Below are 25,219 nucleotides of genomic sequence, written 5' to 3' on the forward strand. Positions count from 1 at the left end.
CCTAGTGAGGGTGAGAGCCCTCAGGAAGGACTTCGAACTCTGGAAACTGCTTGGATCCCTTCCCGGACAAGGTTCCTCACTGCAGAGGTGATGCCTTGGAACGGGATCAACACAGAGGCAGAGTGACTAAGACAAAGGAAGAAGATGCAGATCGAAGTGATGGGAGGAGATGGAACCAGGAGGCCTTAGAAAGCAGGCCACCATGTCTGGACCCTCCATGCAGACAAGAGGAGGGGGCGACCTTGAGGTTAGAGATGCATCCTGAACATCACCTGCAAGTTCAGGAAAACTCGTTATGTCGTTGTTTAGTCACTAAGTCATGTCCAACTCTGCAATCCCATGGAGTGTAGCCCGCCAGCCTCCTCTGTCCATGGGATTTCCCAGGCAAGAGTCCAGGGGATCTTCCCCGCTCAAGGATCGAACCTGAGTCTCCTGCATTGGCAGATGGATTCTTTATCGCTGAACCACCCAAGAAGCCCTCAGGAAAACTTAATTTCACATAAAAATGAGCAGTAGAGAATCTGGAGGTCAGCTCTCATACAAAATTAACTTAGGCAAAAGAATAATCAGGAGCCAATAGCATTCCTAAAAATAGGATAAAGCATGCCAGTGACACATTTCTTCAGGACAGATCAAAACCATAACCTTCTAGTTCAAAATGACCTTAAAAACATCTTTAAATATGCAAGATGTGAAAGAACAACATAAATTAGCATTCGAGAGTTTTGATTAGAAAACAGAACTCCAGAACAAATTAGACATACAAAGGAAAGAACTTATTTTAGAAATGAAAGCTAAAATAGAAGAAACACAAGAGCAAATTAACCCAACCTTGAGATAATGCCAGAATAGAAAAAGGTGAAAAGTGAAAAGAATATTATAAATCAACCAGAAATGAAGACAGAGGTTTTTAAAATATTCTAGAGAAAATGACAAATATTGAAATTAGGTCAAGAAGTTTCAACATACAAGTCATAAAAGTTCCTATAGAAGAAAACCAAAGCAAGGAACAAATATTAAAACAATCAAGAACACCTACTGAAATTTTTTAATTGAAATTACATATTGAAGGAGCATACTGAATACCTGAAAATATCAACCCAGAATAATCAGACATATTCAAGACATTCTAATAAAATGACTAGACTTCAAGGAAAGAGAAAAAAGTCCTTCAGGCTTCTCAGTTCAGTTCAGTCATTCAGTCATGTCTCACTCTTTGCGACCCCATGGACTGCAGCATGCCAGCTTCCCTGTCCATTACCAGCTTCCAGAGCTTGCTCAAACTCATGTCCATCGAGTCGGTGATGCCATCCAACCACCTCATTCTCTGTCACCCCCTTCTCCTCCCGCCTTCAATCTTTCCCAGCATCAGGGTCTTTTCCAATGAGTCAGTTCTTCACATCAGGTGGCCAAAGTATTGGAGCTTCAGTTTCAGCATCAGTCATTCCAATGAATATTCAGGACTGATTTCCTTTAGGATTGACTGGTTGGATCTCCTTGGGGTCCAAGGGACTCTCAAGAGTCTTCTCCAACACCACAGTTCAAAGGCATCAATTCTTTGGTGCTCAGCTTAGGTAATAATAGTAGTTGACTTATAAAGAAAAAATAGTCAATTATTATCAGGTTTTTCAAGAATAATGCTGGGGACTTCCCTAATTGGTCCAGTGGTTAAGAATCACTCCTTAACCTCAAGAAGTGATAACTCCTTAAGGATCCTTCCAGTGCAGAGGGTACAAGTTCCATCTCTGATTGGGGAGCTAAGATCCCGTATGCCTCATGGCCAAAAAAAAAAAAACCATAAAGCAGAATAGTAACAAATTCAATGAAGACATTTTTTAGAATTGTTTTTAAAATACTTGTAAATGATTGTAACCCATCAGATATGTTAAAATCTTAGAGTTCACAATGACATTGAAAAGGAGTTAATTGGTCCTCTCCTCTGGAGGATAATAAAGAACCAATTCATTTTCTTGTAAACTGGTGAACAAAGGGATAGAAGTAAACCTGTGTTCTACCTCTCCTAGATGACCTGTATCCCTGAGCATCAAAGAGGAAATGAGGGGAAACATCCCTTTCTAAAAGTCTCTTTCCCTCAAGCCTGGTACTCTGTGATGACCTAGAGGGGTGGGATGGGGTGGGAGGGAGGTTTCAAGAGGAAGGGGCTGTATGTATACCTATGGCTGATTCATGTTGATGTATGACAGAAACCAACACAATATTGTGGGTTGCCACGCCCTCCTCCAGGGGATCTTCTGGACCCAAGGATCAGACCCACGCCCTCTTACGTCTCCTGCACCGGCAGGTGGGTCCTCCACCGCTAGTGCCACCTGGCAAGACCACCCACTGCTGCTAAAACAGAAAGAACATCCACCATTGTGCGTCGCCAGAGGAAAACACACAGGCTCCCTGAGGAGCTGGCCCAAGGGATCGAACCCAGATCTGGTCAAGCCTCTGGATCCAGCTGCCAGCTCCCAGGAAGCACAGAGGACAGAGGAGCACTCTGAATGGTGTTTTGCAGATGAAGTCAGCCAAGTCCATCCTGTGGGAAGCTCCATCCCAAATAGCTTCTAAGGAAAAGAAAGGGTCCAGGGACACCTCTAGATTAAAGGAAACTTTAAAGATGCATCTTTTATTTTTTTTAACAGGCAAGTCTGAGCAATCATATCTAGGGATACATACTTACGTGAAAAAGTATTGCAAGAAAATGATTACTTGGGCTTCCCTGGCGGCTCATTGGTAAGGCATTTGCCTGCCAATGCAGAAGACGGGGGTTCAATCCCTGATCCGGGAGGCTCTCACGTGGTGAAGAACAACGAAGTCCGTGTCTCACAACTACTGAGCCTATGCTCTAGAGCCCGTGGTCCGAACCAAGAGAGGCCACCGAAATAAAGCCCACGCACCGCAACTAGAGAGGAGTCCCCACTTGCTGCAACTAGAGACAATCCCAAGCAGCGACAAACACCCAACATAGCCAAAAATAAATAAAATTACAAAAAGAAAAGTTGGAGGAAAGAAGTTCTCCCTTTCTCTTTAAAATAAAAGCAGGGAGGGTATCAATCACATCAAGAAAGAGCTCGTGGGACTTCCCTGTGAGCCAGCGGCTGCTACTGAGCCTGCGCTCTGGAGCCTGGGGAACCACAGCTACTGAAACTGGTGCGCCCTGGAGCCTGTGTTCCACAAGAGAAGGAACCGCTCTGGGAAGTGTGCAAACCACTAGAGGCGAGCCCCCGCTCGCTGCGACTAGAGAAAAGCCTGAGCCTCAGTGAAGATCCAGCACGGTCAAAAAATAATAAATAGATGTTTTAAAAAAAAAAAAAGAAAATGATGACTATAAAAGTCAGGCTACGAGTTCATTTCAGGGGAATGAGAGAGCTTAGATTGGAGAGGAGATCCTGGAGAGAGTTGAGGGAAGATGACTGCTTGCAAAATTCTCTTTATTAACTTGGGGTGTAGTTACAAAAACACTTGCCGTAAGATGACTCATTAAGTTTATTTTGTGTGGTTTTCTGTACCTGTGTTCACTTCACAATAAAGGGGTTTTTTAAGACTGAAATAAATGAATGAATGAACCACCCTAGGAGGTCTCACTGTTCTCTTTCGACGGATGACACAGGGACAGCTCAAGAGAGGAACGAAGTTTGCCTAAAGCCATGCAGCTGCTAAGCCATCCAGCTGGGCTAGGAACCCACGTGAGACTCATCTGTTCTTTCAACAAACAGTTGCTGACACCTGCTGAGCTGGTTGTTGGGCAAAGAGCTGAGTTAAAACAGTCTGGCTTCAGACCCACCTGTCCTGCACGGGAGGGACGCGGGAGGTAGGTCTCGGTACCCAGCTGGGTGTGGTCACAGCTCCCCCGCAGGGCCCCTCCCCTCTGCGGGACCCACATGGTGCTCTCAGAAACTGTGCCCACGCAGCTTTTCTCAGCCCAGACTCTGGACGTGGAAGTGACCTCACCTGACCACCTGATGAAGTTTCGCTTCTGTTTCTCATCACCTTCCCAGAGTGTTCTGTCCCCTGGAGAGGAGAGAGGATGTGGGAAAGGGTCCTGGCCTGAAACTAAGAGTTCAGCTCACAACCCTCCCTTCTTATCCCTCCTGGGGGAGGCACCAAGGATTTGGGGCACATGGGGTGATGATGAACCGGTGCCATCAGCTCTGCAGGCTAGAGCCCCTCGCTTATCTGCCTCGGGACCTATCACTTCAGTACTTGACACTCATCGTCACAGAGAGCAGGGCTTCCCTGGGGACTCAGGCAGCGAAGAATCTGCCAGCCATGCAGGAGACCCAGGTTCAATCTCTGCATCGGGAAGATCCCCTGGAGAAGGGAATGGCAACCCACTTCAGTACTCTCGACTGGGGAACTCCATGGACAGAGGAGCCAGGCGGACTACAACCCATGGGGTTGCAAAGAGTCATACAGGACTGAGCAACTAACATAAACACACACACACACTCACTCATGGAAAGCAGAAGCACATTATGTTTGTTGAATGACTAAGTGACTCAAATTGCTGTGTCATTTTTTATCTATTTCACACAGAGTCCAAGGTTCAATCGATACTTTTAAAATATACCATCCATAATATACACAATGGAATATTACTCAGCCATTAAAAAGAATACATTTGAATCAGTTCTAATGAGATGGATAAAACTGGAGCCCATTATACAGAGTGAAGTAAGCCAGAAAGATAAACACCAATACAGTATACTAACGCATATATATGGAATTTAGAAAGATGGTAATGATAATCCTATATGCAAGACAGAAAAAGAGACACAGATGTATAGAGCAGACTTTTGGACTCTATGGGAGAAGGCGAGGGTGGGATGATCTGAGAGAACAGCATCGAAACATGTATATTATCAAGTGTGAAACAGATCGCCAGCCCAGGTTGGATGCATGAGATAAGTGCTTGGGGCTGGTGCACTGGGATGACCCAGAGGGATAGGATGGGGAGGGAGGTGGAGGGGGGGTGTTCAGGATGGGGAACACATGTAAATCCATGGCTGATTCATGTCAATATGTGGCAAAAACCACTACAATATTGTAAAGTAATTAGCCTCCAACTAATAAAAATAAATGGGAAAAAATATATATATACCATCCATAGGCCCACAAACATAGGGGACAAACTCTATGGTTACTGGGAGAGAGAGGGAGGGATAGATCAGGCTTTTGGGACTGACATATAAACACACTACATGGGCTTCCTGGTGGCTCAGATGGTAAAGCGTCTATCTGCAATGCTGGAGACCCAGGTTCGATCCCTGGGTCGGGAAGATCCCCTGGAGAAGGAAATGGCAACCCACTCCAGTACTCTTGCCTGGAAAATCCCATGGACAGGGGAGCCTAGTAGGCTATAGTTCATGGGGTGGCAAAGAGTCGGACGCGACTGAGTGACTTTACTTTTTACTTTATGTATAAAATAGATAGCCAATAAGGACCTACTGTATAGCAAAGGGAACCATACTCAATGTTTTGAAATAGCCTGTAAGGGGAAAAAAAATCTGAGTGTGTGTGTGTATAAAATGTATATATGACTGAATCATTTTTCTGTACAAAGTATCACAACATTGTAAGTCAACTCTACTTCAATTAAATATGTGTGTGTATATATATATATATATATGTATGTATGTATGTATGTATGTATGTATGCTCTTTCACTCTAAAATGGGAGTTATGATAATGCCTACCCGTAGGGTCTTTGAGCGAGTGAACCAGTTAATAAAGGTGGGATTGGCCAATATCTATTCTTGGCTGCACTGGGTCTTGGTCGCTGCCCTCGGGCTCCTCTGGTTGCGGTGAGCAGGGGCTGCTCTCTCGTTTTGGTGCTTGGGCTTCTCTTGTTGCGTGGGTTCTAGATGCATGGGCTCAGCAGGTGCAGTTCTCAGGTTCCAGGTCACCAGGTTTTCAGCAGTGGTAGCACATGGGCTCAGTTGCCCAGAGGTACGTGGGATCTTTAGTTCCCAGACTAAGAATCGAACCCGTGTCTCCTGCATTGCCAGGCAGATTCTTAACCCCTGGACCACCAGGAAAGTGCCACCTCTTTTCTTTATGTTGTTGAATACATTTGGCCAGATGAGGAAAAGTCCACAGGGCATATTTCAAACGCTGCGCATGTGTGTGCACGCCCATGTATTTTAGGGCTGTATCAGTTTTCTGTTGCTGCTATAATAACTTAACCACTGGGACAATAGCATCATAGTCCTGCGAGTCAGAGCTGGACTGAAACCAAGGTGTTGGCAGACCTCTGTCCCTCCTGGAGGCTCTCGGGTAGAAACTCTTCCAGTCTTGCTTCTTCCAGCCTCTGGTAGCTGCCTGCGATCCAGACGGCCCTTGTCTGTCTTTAAGCCAGCAATTACATCACAGGGTTTTGCTTCCTGTTCTCACATCGTCTCTTTGACCCTGCCCCCCTTTTATCAGAACCTCATGATTTCACTGAGCTCACCTGGATAATCCCAGATAATCTCCCAATCTCAAGATCCTTAATCACACCAGCAAAATCTCTTTTGCATGTGAGATAACAGATTCACAGGTTCCAGGTTTTAGGACAGGGACATCTTGTGGGGGCTCAGTAGGCATTATTCTGCCTCTCCCAGGGACCTAGTGTTGTGATCCTAGGAGGCTGACTCCCCTGCTCTTGGCTCTACCCACTGTGGGGGAGGGGGTGGAGATTTGAAACCAAGGAAACAGCCCCTCTTCTCAGTCCAAAGAAATCTTGGGAAAATGTCCCATCAGAAGACAAAGAAAAGTGGACTTCCCTGGTGGTCCAGTGGTTAAGAATCCTCCTTCCAAAGCAGGGGGTGTGGGTTCGAGCCCCGGTCGGGGAACCAAGTTCTCACATGCCGCGGCGCAATGAAGTTGCGTGCGAGAAACAGCTAGAAAGAAGCCTGCCCACCACAATTAAGATCCCATGTGCCGCAACTAAGATGCGACACAGCCAAATAGATAAATAAATATTTTAAAGAGGAAGAAGACCAAAGAAAGTGAAGCATCCTTTGGGATCCTTCTAGAGTTTGGACAAGAGATTATGCTCATCTCCCTGGGGTTCCAACATACACCTGTGATACCAGCCAAGGGGACAGCCAAGGGTAAGGGACAGTGGCCAGCATTAAGCTTCTCCTGCTGGGGAAATCCAGGCCAGGAAAGACTTCACTTCTGTGCTCGCTTACGATTAAAACAATTATTTCTTTTCCAAATGAAACGGCCCAGGGATCATTTTGAAAGCTGTCTTCCAGCCCTGCAGGAAGTATAAACCAGATCCAAACAAATAAACAAAAAGCCCTGGATGCCCAGAGTTCCAGATTCATGTCTCCCCAGTCCCCCACCCCACACTTTCTTGGACTTGCTGGCTCTGGGTCTAGATTCCAAATTGCAGAGATGATGCAGGAAGGAGGAGGCAGAGGAGGGCAGGAGACCTTCTAGCCCCCAGTCTGTCCAAGCCGCCACAGCTGGGACCCATCAAGCATGCCTCCTGTAAAAATGGTTCTTTTAGCTGGAAGTCATAAATCTCCTCTTGTTTCAGTGACAGCTTGATTGTTGCCTTTGCTTTCGGGAGACACACACATAGGAAGTGGTCAACCTTCAGAGTCACAAGGGGGAAGTCAGTCAAATGCCAAGATCAGAATCTGGTCTGTTAATCCCCCGGCAGGAGTGTGGAGAGGAGGTCATGCTGGGGACCGGAGACTCCGCCGGGGTCTCACAAACCTAGAGCATCACCAAGCATCGTGCCCAGGAGCTGTCCTGCTCCCACCGTAGCCTTTGCACTTTTCTGCTCCAAACCGACTCGGCTGGTCCCAGCATTTAATTCTCAAAGGCACCCTGTTACTGTCATGTCCATGTTCCTGAAATGGCCATCTCCCTGTATTCCTCAAGAGCTGACAGATAATTTAGGAGTAAAAACGTTAAAAAAAAAAAATAATAAGAAGGTAAAGAAATAGAGTCAGAAGAGAAGTGAGAGAAGGAAAGCTGAGAGCAGCCAGGGGTGAGGGTTAGTGCAGACAGCTCAGCTCAGAGTCCGAGGCACTGGAAATCGTATGCTGCAGAAATGATTCAGCTTCTTAGCAGCCATAGTGAAAAGGGAAACAAGATCCATCACGTGATTCATAAGGCCTGTGTCAGCTAAAAGCAAAACCACTCCCTTCCCCCTCCAAGGAAAATACTTATTTCTAGTACAACGATGCAGAAGAAATTTATTCTGGAGTTCCCATGGAGAGGCCACTCTGGACACAATGAATGAACACTGTCTCCAGGAAGCTCCTGACAGTAAATCCAGTAAATCCAGTAAATCCAGGTTTCCTAAGGCTGTTTCTTATAACTCTTCTTTTAAAAAAAAATAAAATTATTTATTAATTTATTTGGCTGTACCAGGTCTTAATTGCAGCACACAGGATCTTGGATCTTCATTGCGGCATGCAGGATCTTTAGTTGCAGCTTGTGAACTCTTAGTTGCATCTTGTGGGATCTAGTTCCCTGAGCAGGGATGGAAACGCAGGCCCCCTGCATTGGGAGTGCAGACTCTTATCCCTGGACCACCAGGGAAGTCTCCAACTAAACCATCTTGATGAAGGCCCAGAGTATAAGGCTGAAGGCCAGTTTAGTAAAAACAGTGAATTCCTAGGGAATCCTCCAAGGTTAAGTGCTACAAAATACCTGTTCAGATAGAGATTACGTAGAATTAGCAGTTAAGCGGTGGAAGTGGTCCATAATGAGCGTGTGCAATTGGGAGACGAGCAAATTTTTACCTCTGTGCTTCCTGCAAGTCGGCAGCTGGATCCAGAGGTTCGATCAGATTTGGACTGAATTCCTTTGCCTAGATTCTCAGTGGGTTTGTGAAACACAAAACACTGATGAGTATGTGTGTGTGTGCTCAGTCATGTCCAACTCTTTGCGACCCCATGGAAGGTAGCCCACCAGGCTCCTCTGTCCATGGGATTTTCCCAGGCAAGAATATTGGAGTAGGTTGCCATTTCCTTCTCCATGCTGATGAGTATGAACTATCAACAAACACACAGAGAAATATGGATGATTTCATCAACATGACATTGAGCAAAAGAAACCAGACACCAAAATATATATACTGTGTGATTTCAAACACAGGAGACCCTTGAACAATGCAAGGGTTAGTGGGTGTCAACTCCCAGACAGCCAAAAGTCCCCGTAGAGCTCTGCCTGCTTCAGAGACAAGGGAATTGATAAAGGACTCACCCAAGGGCAGGAAGTTGAAAGAGTTTGGATAGAATCAGAACTCAAGTCTTAGTTTTTTGTTTGGTTTGGGTGCTTTTTTTATTTTGTTTCTTTATTTGACTTCACTGGGACTTAGTAGCAGCACTCAGGATTCTTTTTTTTTTTTTCAGTTGGACCACACGGGATCTATAGTTGCAGCATGCAGCATCTTTAGTTGCAATTGTGATCGCTAATCGCGTACAAATTCTTCCCCACTCTTTGTTAATTTAAATATCTGTAAAATGGAAATACAGGTGCTATATTTACTGAAAAAAATCCACATATGTGGACCTGAGCAGTTCAGACCTGTGTTGTTCAAGGGTCAACTGTATATAGAAGTATAAATACAGATAAAACTGATATAAGCTGCCAGGAGTCAGGATGGTGGCAAACGTTGGGAGGTTGTGGCTGGTAGGATGTGAGAGATGCTAGCAGAGTGTTGATTACCTGGATGTGTTTCATCTGTGAAAATCCTTATGCTACGGGCACTTTTTTTCAATGTATGTTACACTTCAATAAAAAGGTTTTTTTTAGTGGTATCAAGTCATTATAATACGAAATTTAAATTAGGGGTACTGTTGATGATGGACAGGGAGGCCTCGCAAGCTGCAGTCCATGGGGGTCGCAAAGAGTCAAACACGACTGAGCCACTGATCTGAGCTGTACTGTTTGGGAGGACAGGCTTTAGGTTGTGACCAGGGTTAGAGCTCATTCCAGGACTAGAAAGCAGGATAAGCATCAGCGTGGACATAGGGTCAAGACCCAAGTCTTCAGGTTGATCAAGAATCCATCTTCAGCATGACCACCGCCATTCCAGGGTCTGACCACTTGGTGTCTCCACTCGACAAATTGCTAAGTGAGTAGCAGGCAGAACAGACGTCTAGACCCATAACATCCCTGAGCTGGAATTAGGTTGGGAATGACTAAGAAATGTCAGAGGATGAATCTGAGTGGAACAGAGCTGGCCCACTCAGGGCTGGGGTCCGAGCCCTGCAGAACAGTGGGCAGTAGAGGGGACCACAGAAGCGAGGCCAGCTCAGAAGCCCCCAGCTTTGTCCCCAGTCTCAGTCAGTATTATTTCATTCATTCATTCATACAGTGTTTAATGAACTCCTGAACCAGATACTGAGGATCCAAGGGGGGCAGATGGCCCACAGTCCCTGTCTTCAAGGAGTTTACATCAGCCTCACACCTCCTCTCTCCCTGCCTAGCATCCACGGCTCCTTCTAAGCCCAGAAGAACCACCAGTATTAGAATCCACTTCCCAAACAGCAAGGAAATCAAACCAATCAATCCTAAAAGAATCAACCCTGAATATTCACTGGAAGGCCTGGTGCTGAAGCTGAAGTTTCAATACTTTGGCCAGCTGATGGAAAGAGCTGACTCATTGGAAAAGACCCTCATGCTGGAAAAGATTGAAGGCAGGAGGAGAAAGAGATGTCAGAGGATGAGATGGTTGGATGGCATCACCGACTCAGTGGACATGAACTTGAACAAATTCTAGGAGATGGTGAAGGACAAGGGAAGGCTGGCGTGCTGTAGTCCGTGGGAGCGCAAAGGGTCAGACACAACTAAGCGACTGATCAAAAACAATCCAGCCAGGTCCTCAGACAGGACCCCACGCCCTTCTTGTTCGTGTCTATCTTCCCCACCAGATGGACATTCAGAGGGCAGGGGCCTCATTTGTCTTCTCGGCCCTGGTGTTCTCCAGGCCTGGCCCAGAGTAGATGACCAATTGCCGTTTGTTGAATGGAAGTGGGATAGCAATGAGGTGGTCACATCATCCCTGCAGGAGCAAGCAGAGCAGGGGGGCTTCCTCTGAGTCCGAGGCACTGGGCTCCTAAAACTTGCAATGTTACAAGAAGCCTTTGATGAGGCTTTTTGTGGGGTGGGCGTGATCACGTGAGTAGGACTGAGAGCTGGAGGTTTTAGGGCCGGGAGGGTTGCAGGGGAACAGAGAACCAGAGTGGTGCTGTCAGTCCAGTTCACAGCCCCTGGGGTGGTTCCACTTCCCCTTTTTCAAAAGCAAACACGGTGGAGGAAGGAAGGGGCCAGCTTCCACAGCACCCTTTGATAGGCCCAGGGGCCTGGTGACAGGAACAGGAAATATGAGCCAGCAGAGATTAAGTAGGAACCAGCTGGGGGTTTGCCCTGCCTGCCTCCACCTGCAGGCAGTCCCCCAGTCATCTGCATCCAGCCTTGGCAGAGGATGAAGGGCAAATAGGTCAGCTGAGTCAGGGCCTAATAGGACCCTGAGAAAGAGACTTGGGGGATGAGACAGGACAAAACTTTGAGGAGACAGGCTGGAGGGAAAGGGATGAAGAGCAGGAGCTGCAAGCAGATGCTCTCTGGAGGAGGGAGGAGGGTGGGGGAGCTTGAGACATGGATTTGGAGGGCCACGTGGTTCTGGGCAGCTAGCTTGGACCTTCAGAGAGCCAGTTTTGCCCCATTTAGGGGGACATCAGAGATGGAGGTACTAGGATGGGACCTTCAGCACCACAGTCTACTGCCCAGATAACATCTCCACATATGCTGTTCCACTGGAATGTGGATTAGATCGGTACTGTTCAATACAACTTTTTGCAATGAGTTATTTGTTCTATAGCTAGGTTTTCCAACATGGTGGCCACTAATCACACAGGCCAGTAGCTATCATATTGGACAACACAGCTCCAGGCTCATGTGTAAGGTGAACAAAGCCACTTCCCACTATTTCTTTTTACCCCTCCCTATCGTTCCCATCGGAGAAGGCAATGGCACCCCACTCCAGTACTCTTGCATGGAAAATCCCATGGATGGAGGAGCCTGGTAGGCTGTGGTCCATGGGGTCGCACAGAGTCGGACACGACTGAGCAACTTCACTTTCACTTTTCACTTTCATGCATTGGAGAAGGAAATGGCAACCCACTCCAGTGTTCTTGCCTGGAGAATCCCAGGGATGGGGAAGCCTGGTGGGCTGCCATCTACGGGGTCGCGCAGAGTCGGACACGACTGAAGTGACTTAGCAGCAGCAGCAGCATCATTCCCATTCTCTCAAATCCTACTTTTCTTATGCCTCAAGCTAATCGATCAAAATTATGTTGTAACGGGTACAAATTTCATAGGCCGTAAACTAATGTAAAAACGCAAAATAATTGATTTTTCTGTCGTCGAGTGGAACATCTGTCTCAAGTACCCACCCTCTGGTAGAGATTTACTGTCAATAAATTCAGGTTAAATGCAGTCAATTGGGCACTTCCCTGGTGGTCCTGTGATTAAGAGTTCACTTGCCAACACAGGAGACACGGGTTCAATCTCTGGTCAGGGAAGATCCCACACGCCTGGGAGCAACTAAGCCCGAGCACCACGGCTAGTGAAACCCATGCGCCTAGAGGCCACACTCCACAACAAGAGAAGCTACTGCAATGAAGAGTAGCCTCCACTCCACTAGAGAAAGCCCATGTGCAGCAACAAAGACCCAGAGCAGACAAAAATAAATAAATAAACGCAGTCAAGTGACAATTTCCTTCTTCTTTTCCCTCGGAATACATGCAAGTCTATATCATTTCACTGAATCTCTTCTTTGATCTCTAAACTTCGTCTCTGGATTCTACTATTCCTACCTCTCCGGCAGGGCAAGTGCAGCAGGCATAGACTCTCTTCTCAAAGATTCATTTCTGCATCTAATGTTACATACCATCCTCCCTGCGTACATACTCCTGCACTTCCCACCCCTTATTAACATTTACTGAACACCTCCTGTGGGCCAGGCATATTCTAAGCACTTTAAACCTTTAGCCTGTTTAGTCTTCCCAATAACTCTCTGAGGGAAATGCCGTTAATATTCTCATTTTGCAGATGAGAAACTGGGGCACAGAGACGTCCTCTGAAAAAGCTCATGCAGAAGGTATTCTTGGGCTAGAACTTCAAAAATCAGTATTATATAGGATTCCATCCCCCAGCAATCCTACTTCTAGGAATCCATCCCCAAAATATCCTGCCAAAAGCCTGAGAGTAATTACGCACAAGACTTTTTGTTATTATACTCTTTGTAATAGCAGATGACTGGAAACTACCCAAATGTCCCTCAACAGGGGATTAAGTGACTAAATCATGGTCCATTTACCTGATGCAGTACTATGCAGCTGTGAAAAGGGAATGAGTTGTCTCTACACATTATAATAGGGTGAATTTCAGAATTTATCACTAAAAACATAGAGACATATAGTTAAAGACGGGCTGAGAACTTCAGAACATACTTACTGAAAGAAGTGTATGTAGTATGCTATCAGTTATGTGAGAAAGAGGGGATATAAATATATATATACATATATATGCATATATCTCTTAAAATTAAAGAGGAGGGAATTCCCTGGCAGCCAGGTGGTAAGGACTCTGTGCTTACACTGCTATGGGTCCAGGTTTAGCCCTTGGTCAGGGAACTAAGATCCCACAAGGCTCGTGGTGCAGTCAAAAACTTAATTATTTAAAAATTAAAGAGGAAAACAAACAAAAAAACACTTTAACAATTACCTCTCAAAAGAAATATATATGGTATGCTACCAGTTATGTAAGAAAGAGGGGATATATGTACACATATACACTTACACTCTTTAAAATTAAAGAAGAAAATACAAAAATAAAACTTTTTAAACATGATTACCTATGACAGGGAAAGACCAGAGTGGAGGGAACAGGTATAGAATCTAGACTTACTATGAGTATACTTTATTTTGAAGGTTTGGCTGTAGAACTCTATCACTGTTCTACATAATTATTAAAGCAAAACTGAATTTCAAATAAAGTAATCCCTAAAACTTGAAATCAAAATGAAACAGATGTATCAAACTAGGAATTAAATTGATAGTGGAATCATTCACAGAAGAATCATTTCAAATAATTTTGATATGTTAATTTGACTATACATTCTTGGATTATACATAAATTTAGTGTTATTGCCATTCAAAACCCAGACTCTCAGTATAAGGGAAAAGAAATATAAATTTAAAACTGAACAAGTTAAGCAAAGACTCTGTAATCTAAATTAAATTTGAATTTATCAGTGTGAACTCAAGACCTCTTAATTTTTTTTTATCTCTATCCACTGAAAAGACCTGGAAACAATTACCAATGGAGTAGCTATGAGCATGCCTAGAGGAAAGATTGTGAAAGATCTAAATATCATTTCCCAAGAATCAAGGCTCTTTGGAGAAATGGCCAATTCCAGGTCTAGTGCAAAAAAAAAAAAAAATGTACAAGATGATCCCAGAACATCTTGCTATTCCAGAAAGCAAATAAGCTAGAAGGTCATGTCAAAAGGACTCAGAAATCAATTTGAAGAGATTCTATCTGGCTAAAGATGAGACAATTTGAGTATGAATAGGGTTTAAAATCAACACATTTAAAGTCCTTAAGTTCATAATGATACTCAATAAAAAAAGAAGAAAAAGAAAATCTCATCGGATTCTCTTTGAGCATGTTAGGGAAGCAAGTTAACATTTTGAAAGTTGGTAAATAAAAAGAAAGAATCAGTATTTTTTTTCCACTTCTCCTATACGAACTGATTCTCGTTGTAATCAACTAATTTGTTACAGGAAGTTTCTATTGATAGACGTATTTCTGCTAATAGGTGAAAAAAATTAAGAATTAGAGTTTTGGACTTCCCTGGTGGTCCAGTGATTGACTCTGTTTCCACTTCAGGGTGCGTGGGTTCAATCCGTGGTGGGGAACTAAGATCCCGCATGCCACACGGTATAACCAAAAAAAAATTTTTTTTAATTAGAATTTTGCATTTGGGGTTTTGCAGCCTTCAACAAAACACTAGGTTGAGGCCATGATCATCAATGGCTCGGAATGTCGCTGAAAGAGAGAGAAATACATATTCATGGTGTGCTTCCTGGTGGAGGTGTGCAACATCACCTGTGAGGTATTCCTGCTAAAAAACCACCTAACCTGACTCTGTTAAGATCCTAGTCACATCATATAAAGGGATACATTAAATGACACCACAGGGATGTGATCAGCAAAATCGACACTGTAGAAAACTCTACAAGACAAATACCTCATTTCTTCAATAAATAAATTGAAGAAAAAGGGGTTATCTCTCCAAGTCCTCTCTATTTCACTTCCCACTCTTACACAAAAAGAGAGAGACAGTGGAAGAGCCTGTACATTGAAAGAGTCTTAAGAGACATATCATTCAATGCAGTCTATAGACCTTGTTTGGATCTTGATTCAAACAAATACATCATCTGTTTTCAAATAACACAGCAATTGGGTATATTTGAGCCCTGAAGGGATGTTTGGCAGTGTTAAGAATGCGTTGTTGATTTTGTAGGTGCAATAATGGTATTGCGGTTACATGCTGAAAGTTCTTATCTTTAAGAGAGACACGAGGAAATGTTTACAGATGAAATGATATATACAGTGTGTGGTATTTGCATAAACTCAAACAACGGAGGAGGGGGAGAGGTGGGCGTATAGGAAGTTCACCCATGAGTTGATAACTGTTGAAGCTGGGTGATAGGTATGTGGAGGTTCATTACGTTATTCTACTTTTGTATTCACTTAAAATTTTCTATAACAGGGACTTCCCTGCTGGTCCAGCGGCTAAGACTGCGCTCTTCCAATGCCAGGGGGCCTGGGTTCGATCCCTGGTCGAGGAACTAGATCCCACAAGACACAACTAAAGAGCTCGCATGCCACAGTGAAGATCCTCCAACTAAGACCTGGCACATGGAGAAGGAAATGGCAACCCACTCCAGTATTCTTGCCTGGAAAAGTCCATGGACAGAGGAGCCTGGCGGGCTGCAGTCCATGGGGTTACATGACTGAGCATGTACGCACGAGGGTGGAGGGAGATGGGTTGGTAGCAATAAAGTGGTAGAACTAAAAAAAAAAAAGACCTGGCACAGCCAAATAAATAAATATATATTTTTAAATTTCTATAATAAAAAATCTTAAGGGAAAAAGCAAACATTAATTGTTTTGTAGTCTTTCTGCATTTCTGCTACAAAAACCACCTCTGAGGCCAAAGGTACTCGTCTGAACCTGAGAAAGATAAGGGGTTATAAGGCTGTGAAGAAAGAGGAGGAGGAGGAGAAAGGGAAGGAGAGGGAGGGAAGAGGAGGAGAAGGAAAGAAATACATTGATTCATGCTTCAGTCTATTTTTTTTTTCAGTCTCTTTTTTTAAACTGGGGTGAGTTCACATGACATTACATGAGCTACTTTAAAGTGTACAGTCCACTGACACTTAGTATATTCATTATGTTGAACACTCATCATCTCTGTCAAGTTCCAAAACATTTGCACCCCCCCCAAAAGAATCCCCTCAGGCCTCTCCTGGCAACCACCTTCTGCTTTCAGTCTCTATGGATTTACCTATTCTGGATATTTCATATACATGGAATCAGAGAAGAGTTTCACTTCAAACTGTGTTCAACCACATGTGTACTGACCTCTATTGTGTACCAGGCACCAGCTCAGCTCTAGAGATAAGATAATGAAGATGGATACGTGACCCCAACCTTCATGGGGCATGAGACCATTGTGCAAATAAACACAAACAATTAGCTATCTAATTACAAATGTGCAAATGCTGCAGAATTGAAGAACTGAATTACAGGGAAGGTAAAACAAAGGAGTGGGTGGTGAGGATCTGATCTGGTGAATGAGGGAGGGCTTTTCTGAAGAGGTGACATTTTAATTGAGCCCTAGGGAATTCCCTGGCTGTCCAGTGGTTAGGACTCTGCGCTTTCACTACTGAGGGCCTGGATTCAGTTCCTGGTCAGGGAACTAAGATCCCACAAGCTGTGTGCCGTGGCCAAGAAAATATCTAAAATGTAAATAAACTGAACCCTACAGAATGACTAGGGATGAATGAACCAGCGGAGGAAAGACAGACAGATCTTCCTAGCCAGGTCAGAGGGAAGACATTGGAAGTCTTAAACAGAGGGGTCATGAAACTTGACTTGTTTGATTTTGTGAGATTTTTGCTTTTTTATTAACAGAAGCCCATAGTTTACACCAGGGTTCTCTCATCGTGTTGTATATTAATACTTCTGAGTTTTGACAAATGTCTGAGGACAAGAGTTCACCATTATAGCATCATACAGAAAGTTTCACTGCTCTAAAAATACCCTGTGCTTGACATTTTTTTCTCTCCAGTTCCTCCCTGACCTCAATTGATCTTTTTACTGTCCCTATAGTTTTGCCTTTTCCAGAAGTTGGGCTCATATAATATGTAGCCTATTCAGATTGGCTTATTTCAGTTAGCAATATGCATTTACAGATCTTCCATGTTTTTTCATGGTTTGATAGCTCATTCTTTTGTGTGTCGGGGGAGGGATAAAATATACATAACATAAAATTTACCATTTTAAACATTTTTAAGTATGCAGTTCAGCAGTATTAAGTATTTTCACATTGTCATGCAACCATTCAACCCAAAGCTTAGCTCATTCTTTATTGCTCAATAATATTCCACTGTACAGATAGATGAATCAGGGTTTGTTTATCCACTCACTTGAAGAGAGATGATTTGTTTTTAAATAAGACCACTGGCTTCCATGTAGAGGGCTGACTGGAGAAGCACTAAGAATGAAGGCAGGGAAGCTGGGGAGGAGGCTAATGCTGTGGTCCAAGCAAGAGAGGACAGTGGCTTCTACCGGGGTGGTCTCAGCGGAAGTGGAAAGAAGTGGACAAATATTAATATGAGATCACGAGAGGGTGGAATTGTCAGGATTTGAAGATAGATTAGATGTGGGGTTTCCGGGAGAGGGAAGAATTAAGGATGAAATCCAGCCTCGTAGCTTGGGGGACTGGGTAGGTAGGATGGTGCCATTGACTGAGATGAGGAAATGAAAAAGGAAGGATGGATTTAGGAGAAGACCACAAATTCAGCTTTGGATTTGATATTTTGAAACATCTGAGAGATGTCCAAGTGGAAATGTGAAGTGACCCATTGAATACATGCACCTCAGACCCCTTTCCCCTTTCTTATCAAACAATTCATCCCACTGACCTATTCCTAAGCAGGCCACATTTCCTTCAGCCTCAGGACCATGGCATTGCTGTTCCCTTTGCCCAGAACATCTCCCCTGAGATGGCCATATAGCTAGGTCCTTCTTAACATTCAGACCTCAGGTCAAACAGCATCTGATCAAACAATCCTTCTTTGAACCCAAGTTAAGTCAGTCAGAAGGAGTGAGTTAGAGATCCGCATGGATCAGATTTTGCTACAATGATGCTGCATTAAAAAAACTTCTTTGCCAAGGTGATGATTTTGAAATGTATAGAAATATCCAATCAGTATGTTGTGTAACAGGAGCTGACATAGTGTTATAGGTCAATTATACTTCAGAAACAAACTCTTAGAAAAAGATATCAGATTTGTGGTAACCAGAGGAAGGGGGTGAATGAAATGGATAGAGGTGGTCAAAAGGTACAAACTTCCAGTTATAAGATAAGTAAGTACTAGGGATGTGATGTACAACATGATAAATATAATTAACACAGCTAGATGTTATGTATGAAAGGTGTTAAGGGAATAAATCCTAAGTGTTCTCATCATAAAGAAAAATTTTTTTCTATTTCTTTAGTTTTGCATCTGTATGAGATGATGGATATTCACTAAACTTGCAGTGGTCATCATTTCATGGAAGTATGTAGGTCAAATCATTACGCTGTTTACCTTAAACTTACCCAGTGCGTGCGTGCGTGCGTGCATGCTAAATCTCTTCAGTCATGTCTGACTGTGCGATGCTATGGACTGTAGCCTGCCAAGCTCCTCTGTCCGTGAAATTCTCCAGGCAAGAAAACTGGAGTGGGTTGCCAGTATTCCTCCAGGAGTTCTTCCCAACCCAGAGATGGAACCCATAGTCTCCTGTTTCTCCTGCATTGCAGGTGAGTTTTTCACCACTAGCACCCAAACTTATACAGTGCTGTCTGTCAATTATATCTCAATAAAGCTGGAAGAAGAAGAAAAATAGCAGCTTCTACAAACTGAGTGCTTATAAAAGTAAGCATTCATTTCTCACCCAGGGGTCTGCAAGTCAGTTTGGGGTTCATCACAGCTCTCCTAGGCTGGGCTCCAGGCCGTGGGGTGCGTGCCCCATGAATCTTCTCATTCTGAATCCAGGCTGAAGCAGCCCCCACTGTCTGGGACTCACGGTTCTCACGACCAGTGACAGCTGCTCAAGAAGGGGAAATGGAGACATCGTCACTTCAACACACATTCTTTTGGCCAATGCAAGTCACATGGTTAATTCCAATGTCAACACAGTGAGGAAGTGTATTCCTCCCATGGTGAGGAGGGCTGGGGGAAGTAAATATTTGCTGAACAATAATACAATCTACCACTGGACTCAACTCTTTTTTTTTTTCTAGATAGCTATGTTTATTGAGTAATCCTCCCACACGCTTATGAAATACCATCTCCTATGGATGGATGGATGGATGGATGGTTGGAAGGATGGAAGTGTAGATGGATGGATGGATGGATGGATGGAAGGATGGTTGAAGGATGGAAGTATAGATGGATGGATGGATGGATGGATGGATGGATGAAGGATGGAAGTATAGCTGGATGAATGGATGGATGGATGGGGGAATGTGCCTTTTAAGGCAGGAAGATTCTCCTCATTCTTCAGATGAGAAACCTGAGGAAAGAGAAGCAGCTTGCATGAGGTCACAGAAACCACCCACATCCAGCCCAGCCTGGCTGGCTCCTTCAGCTCAGTTCCCTACACACAGTAAGTGAGTGGCGGTGGGGGTGTGGGTGTGGGGTGGGGGGGACGGGTGCTATTCTCTGGGCAGCGGGCCCACAGCTCCCATTCTGCCCCCTCACAAAGGCTTGGTTGACTTGCACATAATCGAGGTCAAGTACACCGGAGGATCCCCTTGCTGAAATTCAATCTCAGATCTCACTCTGAAGCCAGGTGGGAACTTGATTTGTCATTTCCGGGTCTCAGAGTCCTGAAGGTTAATTGTATGCTGGGGGTGTGAGTCATGGGTGGCTTTAACTGCTGATTAAGTGTTCCGTGAAATTCTGCATCCTAGCCCAACAATGCCCACCCCTAAGGTACAGTCAGTCATCTAGATTTATACCCCGGAGTGGGACACACACCAGAGCTCACACACCAGGCACAGGAAAAATCTGGAAGGACATTCCTCAGATAAACGGTGCGTGTCTTAGATAACAGTGAACACTTCTCTCAAAGCAGGATTACTCAGGACTTTAGCTTGATATCTGTGTGTAACGTTTGAACAGTTCACAGTGAACATACAAGTGGCTTCTGCCGTCAGGGAGGCAAAAGGCGTCTGGAAATATTTTCAAGTTCATACTAGCGTGCAAAAAGCAATCCCTCGCAGGGTGGTTGGGAAACTCCAGAAAATCTTCCTTCAGGATCCTCCTCCCACACATTATCAGAAACTCGTTTTCAGAAACACTGAGTCAGTCCCCAACCACTCCCCTGCAGTCAGCACGCCAGCGACTACCTAACCACACACCGGGGGCTGAGTGAGCCAGGGTGACGGCGACAGGCTGGGGAGCAGGTGGGGAGGGAGTCCTCGAGGTCCGAATCCTTACGCAGCTGACGCGGATGGAATCGGCCCCTGGGCCAGACACTGTGCGAAGTGTTCCACATGGATTATCACATTTAATCCGCACGACAAGTCTATGTGGTCAGAGCTATTATTATCGTGTTTTACAGCTGTGGAAACTGCAGTACAGAGAGGCGAAGGAACTTGCCCAAGGTCACAGAACGAGCAGATGGCGGAACTGACTTTCAATTCCAGAGTCTGTGCTCTTAACCGGCTACACCCAGTGCTGCCTCCCCGTAGGAACCTGCCTGAATTCCACAGGCAGGAAATTGTAAAGTCAGAATGCAAACCAAGCAAGGTTCAGCAGCAGCCTCCAGAAAAACGTGCCTCTCATTGATAAGGTATCCCCAGCCCTGCTCATTTCTGGAGCCACCGCCAGCACGCTGGGTGATGTGGGTGGCTTCCCTGAACCTCATTTCCCATGGCTGAAAATGCCAAGATTATTCCTGATCCCCGGGAGCCGGAGAGGCTTGTGGGAGAGGACAAGTCCTCCCCTGGACTGTGGGAGGCTCTCAGTTTAGATATATCTGTGTACTTGCTGCTTTCCAGGAGTTCGGCACAGTTGGCCAAGTGGGCATGGGAGCGAGTCTATTCCATGAGCTCTGTGATGGAGAGGTGTGTTAGGTGCCCTGGGGCCAGAGGCCAGGCACCAGCTGAAATGTCAAGGGTTACAATGGATCCGGAAAACTCGGCTGAGGGAAAACTAGAATAAACAACCCCCAGGAGGAGAGAGGGGGAGTCTGGTTCGTCATCTTTCCTGTTTTCCCAGACTGGCCCAGTCCCAAAACCTCTTCTTAATCTTGTCAAGATTTTGGCCCTCTGCCCCAGCAAGGAGACGCCAGGAGGCCCACAGCGAGCCAAGTCTTCAAGGAAGTGATATCTTCTGTAGGTCAAGAAAAGGGAAGAGGCTTTAGGGACTGAACCAGGGGAGCTTCCTCCTTGAGCCAGTGGAGAAATTGAGGCTTAGAACAGGGCAAGGTCTCTTTATTTGCTGGTGGCAGGTTTGGGGCAGGTGGCCCCGGCTCCAGTCGCCCAGGACAGCATCTCCTCCACTGCAGAGCACTGACTGCCCTCTTCCTTCCCTTTCGAGGATAACCCAGGCAGGGGGAAGCCACCTTCACTCCCTCTCCCCACAGCTTTTTCTAGCAACATCTCCCCATCAGTGTACTGGGGACTTTGAGAACAAAGATGTGGGTCCCATGGATACTGGAGAAGGAAGTGGTATCTGAAAAGCACTTGGTACATTTGACCCTGTAGGAAATGTTGATGGACCTTCTGAAACAAAGAACCAAATCTCCCAAAGCACCTACTGTGAGCCTGTGCGGGGCCCGGCATATTCAACTCGATACATCATCCAATCATCACACTAACACTGGGAAGTAGATCACAGCGCCAACATGCAGATGAGGCAACTGAGGCTCACGGGGGAGATGTTTCCTGTGGATTCTACCTCCACCCCATAGCTCTCTTCTGAGAATCACACCCAGCTGTCCACTTCATCTCGGGCATCCCCACTGTATGCACCACATTTCGTTCCACCCTCCACTTGAACGACCCTAAGTTCATCATCTTCCCATCCTGAGGACTTCTGTTTTCCCATCACAGCCTCACCATTCAAAACCGGGGGATTTCCCCAGTAGTTCAGTGGTTAAGACGCCGTACTTCCACTGCAGGACACACGAGTTCCGTCCCGGGTAGGGGAACTAACACCCCGAATGCCTTGAGGCACAGCCAAAGAAATAAACAAATGAATAAAATTAAAAACAACACGGGCTATCAACCCTGGCTCCACCCTCTCTGGGCTTCCCTGGTGGCTCAGTGGTAAAGAAGCCACCTGCCAATGCAGGAAACCCGGGTTCAATTCCTGGGTCAGGAAGATTCCCTGGAGGAGGAAACGGCAACCCACTCCAGTATTCTTGCCTAGAAAACCCCATCGACGAAAGGTGCCCGGCGGGCTACAGCCCACGGGGTTGCAAAAGTCAAACATGACTTAGCAACTAAACAGCAACAATGACAACCACTCTCTCACCTGGTCTCACCTCCAAGCAGGAGTCCCGACCAGTGGTCCCATCTCTGACTCTTTCAGACGCTGGATTTCCTTACTTCTAGGGTTTGTAGAATAGTTTCCAGACTTCTCACTCCTCACTTCTCGATGACTCCAACACTTTCTGAGCAGACATTCTCCCTGTACTTTATCTCTACACTCATCTACCCCCCCATCCAAATATCTATTCTTTCTAAAAATTTAATTCTTCCTAATCTCACCTAACTGAAAATCCCTCAGCAGTGTCTCACTGCCCTCAGGAGAAACTTCTTACCAGGGCTTACATGCATGCAGGCTAAGTCTCTTCAGCTGTGTCCAACTCTTTGCGACTCCATGGACTGTAGTCGACCAGGCTCCTCTGTCCATGGGATTCTCCAGGCAAGAATACTGGAGTAGGTTGCCATGTCTGTCTCCTTCTCCAGGGGATCTTCCTGACCCAGGGCTTACCAGACCCCCAAAAATCTTGACCCTGGCTGCCCTCTCTGGTCTCAGGTTGGGTCACTACCTACCCTCTGTTCCCCACCCCCCACATCAGACATTCTGGAATCCTCACAGTTTGTCTTTCACTTCCAGGGCTGGGCTCATGCTATTTTCTCTGCCTTCCCCTGTCTAACTCCTTTTCATCTTTCACATCTCAGTTTAGTCACCACTTCCTGACCAGCCTGTCTTGAAGCTTTGTGAGCTGCCCCTTCAGTGAATTCCCAGGGTCCCCCTGTCCGTCCTCCACCAGGCTGCAAACCCTCTCCCTATCCCACGTCCCTGTTTCAGCCCACAGAGCCTGCCCAGCACGGCAGAATGTTGAAGTAGCACCCTCCAATGGAAACCTAATGCGTGCCACATGCATCACTGCGTTTTCTAATCGCCACATTTTAAAAAGCAACATAGAAATAGATGAAATTAATTTTTTAAAGATTTCTTTCTTAATGAGCACCGTTGTTTAAGTCTTTATTGAATTTGTTACCATACTGTTGCTGTTTTATGTTTTGTTTCTCTGGCCAGGAGGCCTATGGGAATCGTAGCTCCCTGACCAGGGATCAAACCGGCATTGCCTGCATTGGAAGGTAAAGCTTTTACCAATGGACCACCAGGGAAGTCCCTGATGAAGTTAATTTTTTTTAATTAATTAATTTATTTATTTGGCTGCACTGTGTCTTAGTTGCTGCATATGGGATCTAATTCCCTGACCAGGGTTCGAACCTGGGCCCCCTGCATCAGGAGCTCAGAGTCTTAACCACTGGACCACCAAGGAAGTCCCTGAAGTTAATTTTAATAGTACATTTTAACCCATATTTCAAAAATTGTCTTATTTCAACATATAAGCCAGATAAAAACTTTGAGCCTTTGATTTTCTTCTAAGATTTTGAAATCTGGTGTGTGTTTTACACTCACAGTGCAGGGTCCGTGTGCTCAGTCGTGTCCAACTCTCTACCACCCCGTGGACTGTAGCCCGCCAGCCTCCACTGTCCACGGCCCATGGGATTTCTCGGGCAAGAAGACTGGAATGGGTTGTCATTTCCTTCACTAGGGGATCTTCCTGACTCAGGGTTTGAACCCGCGTCTCTTGCACCTCCTGCTTTGGCAGGCAGGTTCTTTACCAACTGTAACACCTCAGAAATCCTTTTACACACAGCACATCTCAGTTTGGAGTGGCCACATCACCATGGGCTAGTGCAGTTTTGGAGAATGCTTAATGTTTCTTGGTCTATATCCTGCCCTGAGGACACTAATTCTGAGAAGTACTCACAGGCCTTCTATAAGAAAAGGAATTCTAAGTCATGTAAGTCTTCAAAACACTGACAAAGTGAATCAGTTTTTATGCTTCCGGATCTCCCAGAGTCTTATCTGTGCTAGTATAAGATGTGATATGAGAAATAGACCAGCGAGCGTGGAGCATTTGCTCAACTCCTTTGAGCTCCAAGCTCTATTTTCACAAAGCATTTCTGGGGATTAGCGTCCAGTGGAATGTTCTGTAGTAAATGTTCGTTTAGCCACATCCCTGAATCAGTCAATCCCAGGATCTCCACAAGAAGAATTCAGAGTTCAGAAAGCCCTACCTCAAGTGCCTCTGAGTCTGGCACTCAGGAAAACACCCAAAACCTGAATATTGAATTGACTAATTAATTCAGGGAGATTGCAGAGGGCAGGGCTAGAATCAGTAAGCAAAAACTGCAGCATATCTGAGCACAAAGAGGACAGCTTTGGGGGTTTTGAGTGAGTGTGTGTGTGTGTGTGTGTGTGTGTGTAAGTAACAGCTTAAAGCTAACTTGCCACATCTTCTTGGAAAATGCAGTAGGTAGCCTGATGAGATGACTTCTCCATCTAGAAGTGATCAAAGCTGGAGTTGTGGGGACGTGGGGGAGGTG

The 25,219-nt window shown here is 45.3% G+C and overlaps 1 long non-coding RNA gene and 1 other non-coding gene across 2 annotated transcripts in view; both read right to left on the reverse strand.

Moving 5' to 3' along the window:
* LOC122448827 overlaps positions 1 to 19,514 on the reverse strand; it is a 163,451-nt gene extending 143,937 nt beyond the window's left edge. Inside the window, exon 1 of the long non-coding RNA XR_006271777.1 lies at positions 19,249 to 19,514. This is a non-coding gene — a long non-coding RNA (uncharacterized LOC122448827). The remainder of the gene's footprint in view (positions 1 to 19,248) is intronic.
* Positions 19,515 to 24,032: 4,518 nt separating this feature from the next.
* On the reverse strand, positions 24,033 to 24,105 carry TRNAR-CCU. Its single transcript has one exon. It is a non-coding gene; the product is annotated as a tRNA-Arg (tRNA).
* Between the last annotated feature and the right edge of the window lie 1,114 nt (positions 24,106 to 25,219).

This window comes from Cervus canadensis, chromosome 10 (assembly GCF_019320065.1).
Source record: "Cervus canadensis isolate Bull #8, Minnesota chromosome 10, ASM1932006v1, whole genome shotgun sequence".
Classification (NCBI taxonomy): Eukaryota; Metazoa; Chordata; class Mammalia; order Artiodactyla; family Cervidae; genus Cervus; species Cervus canadensis.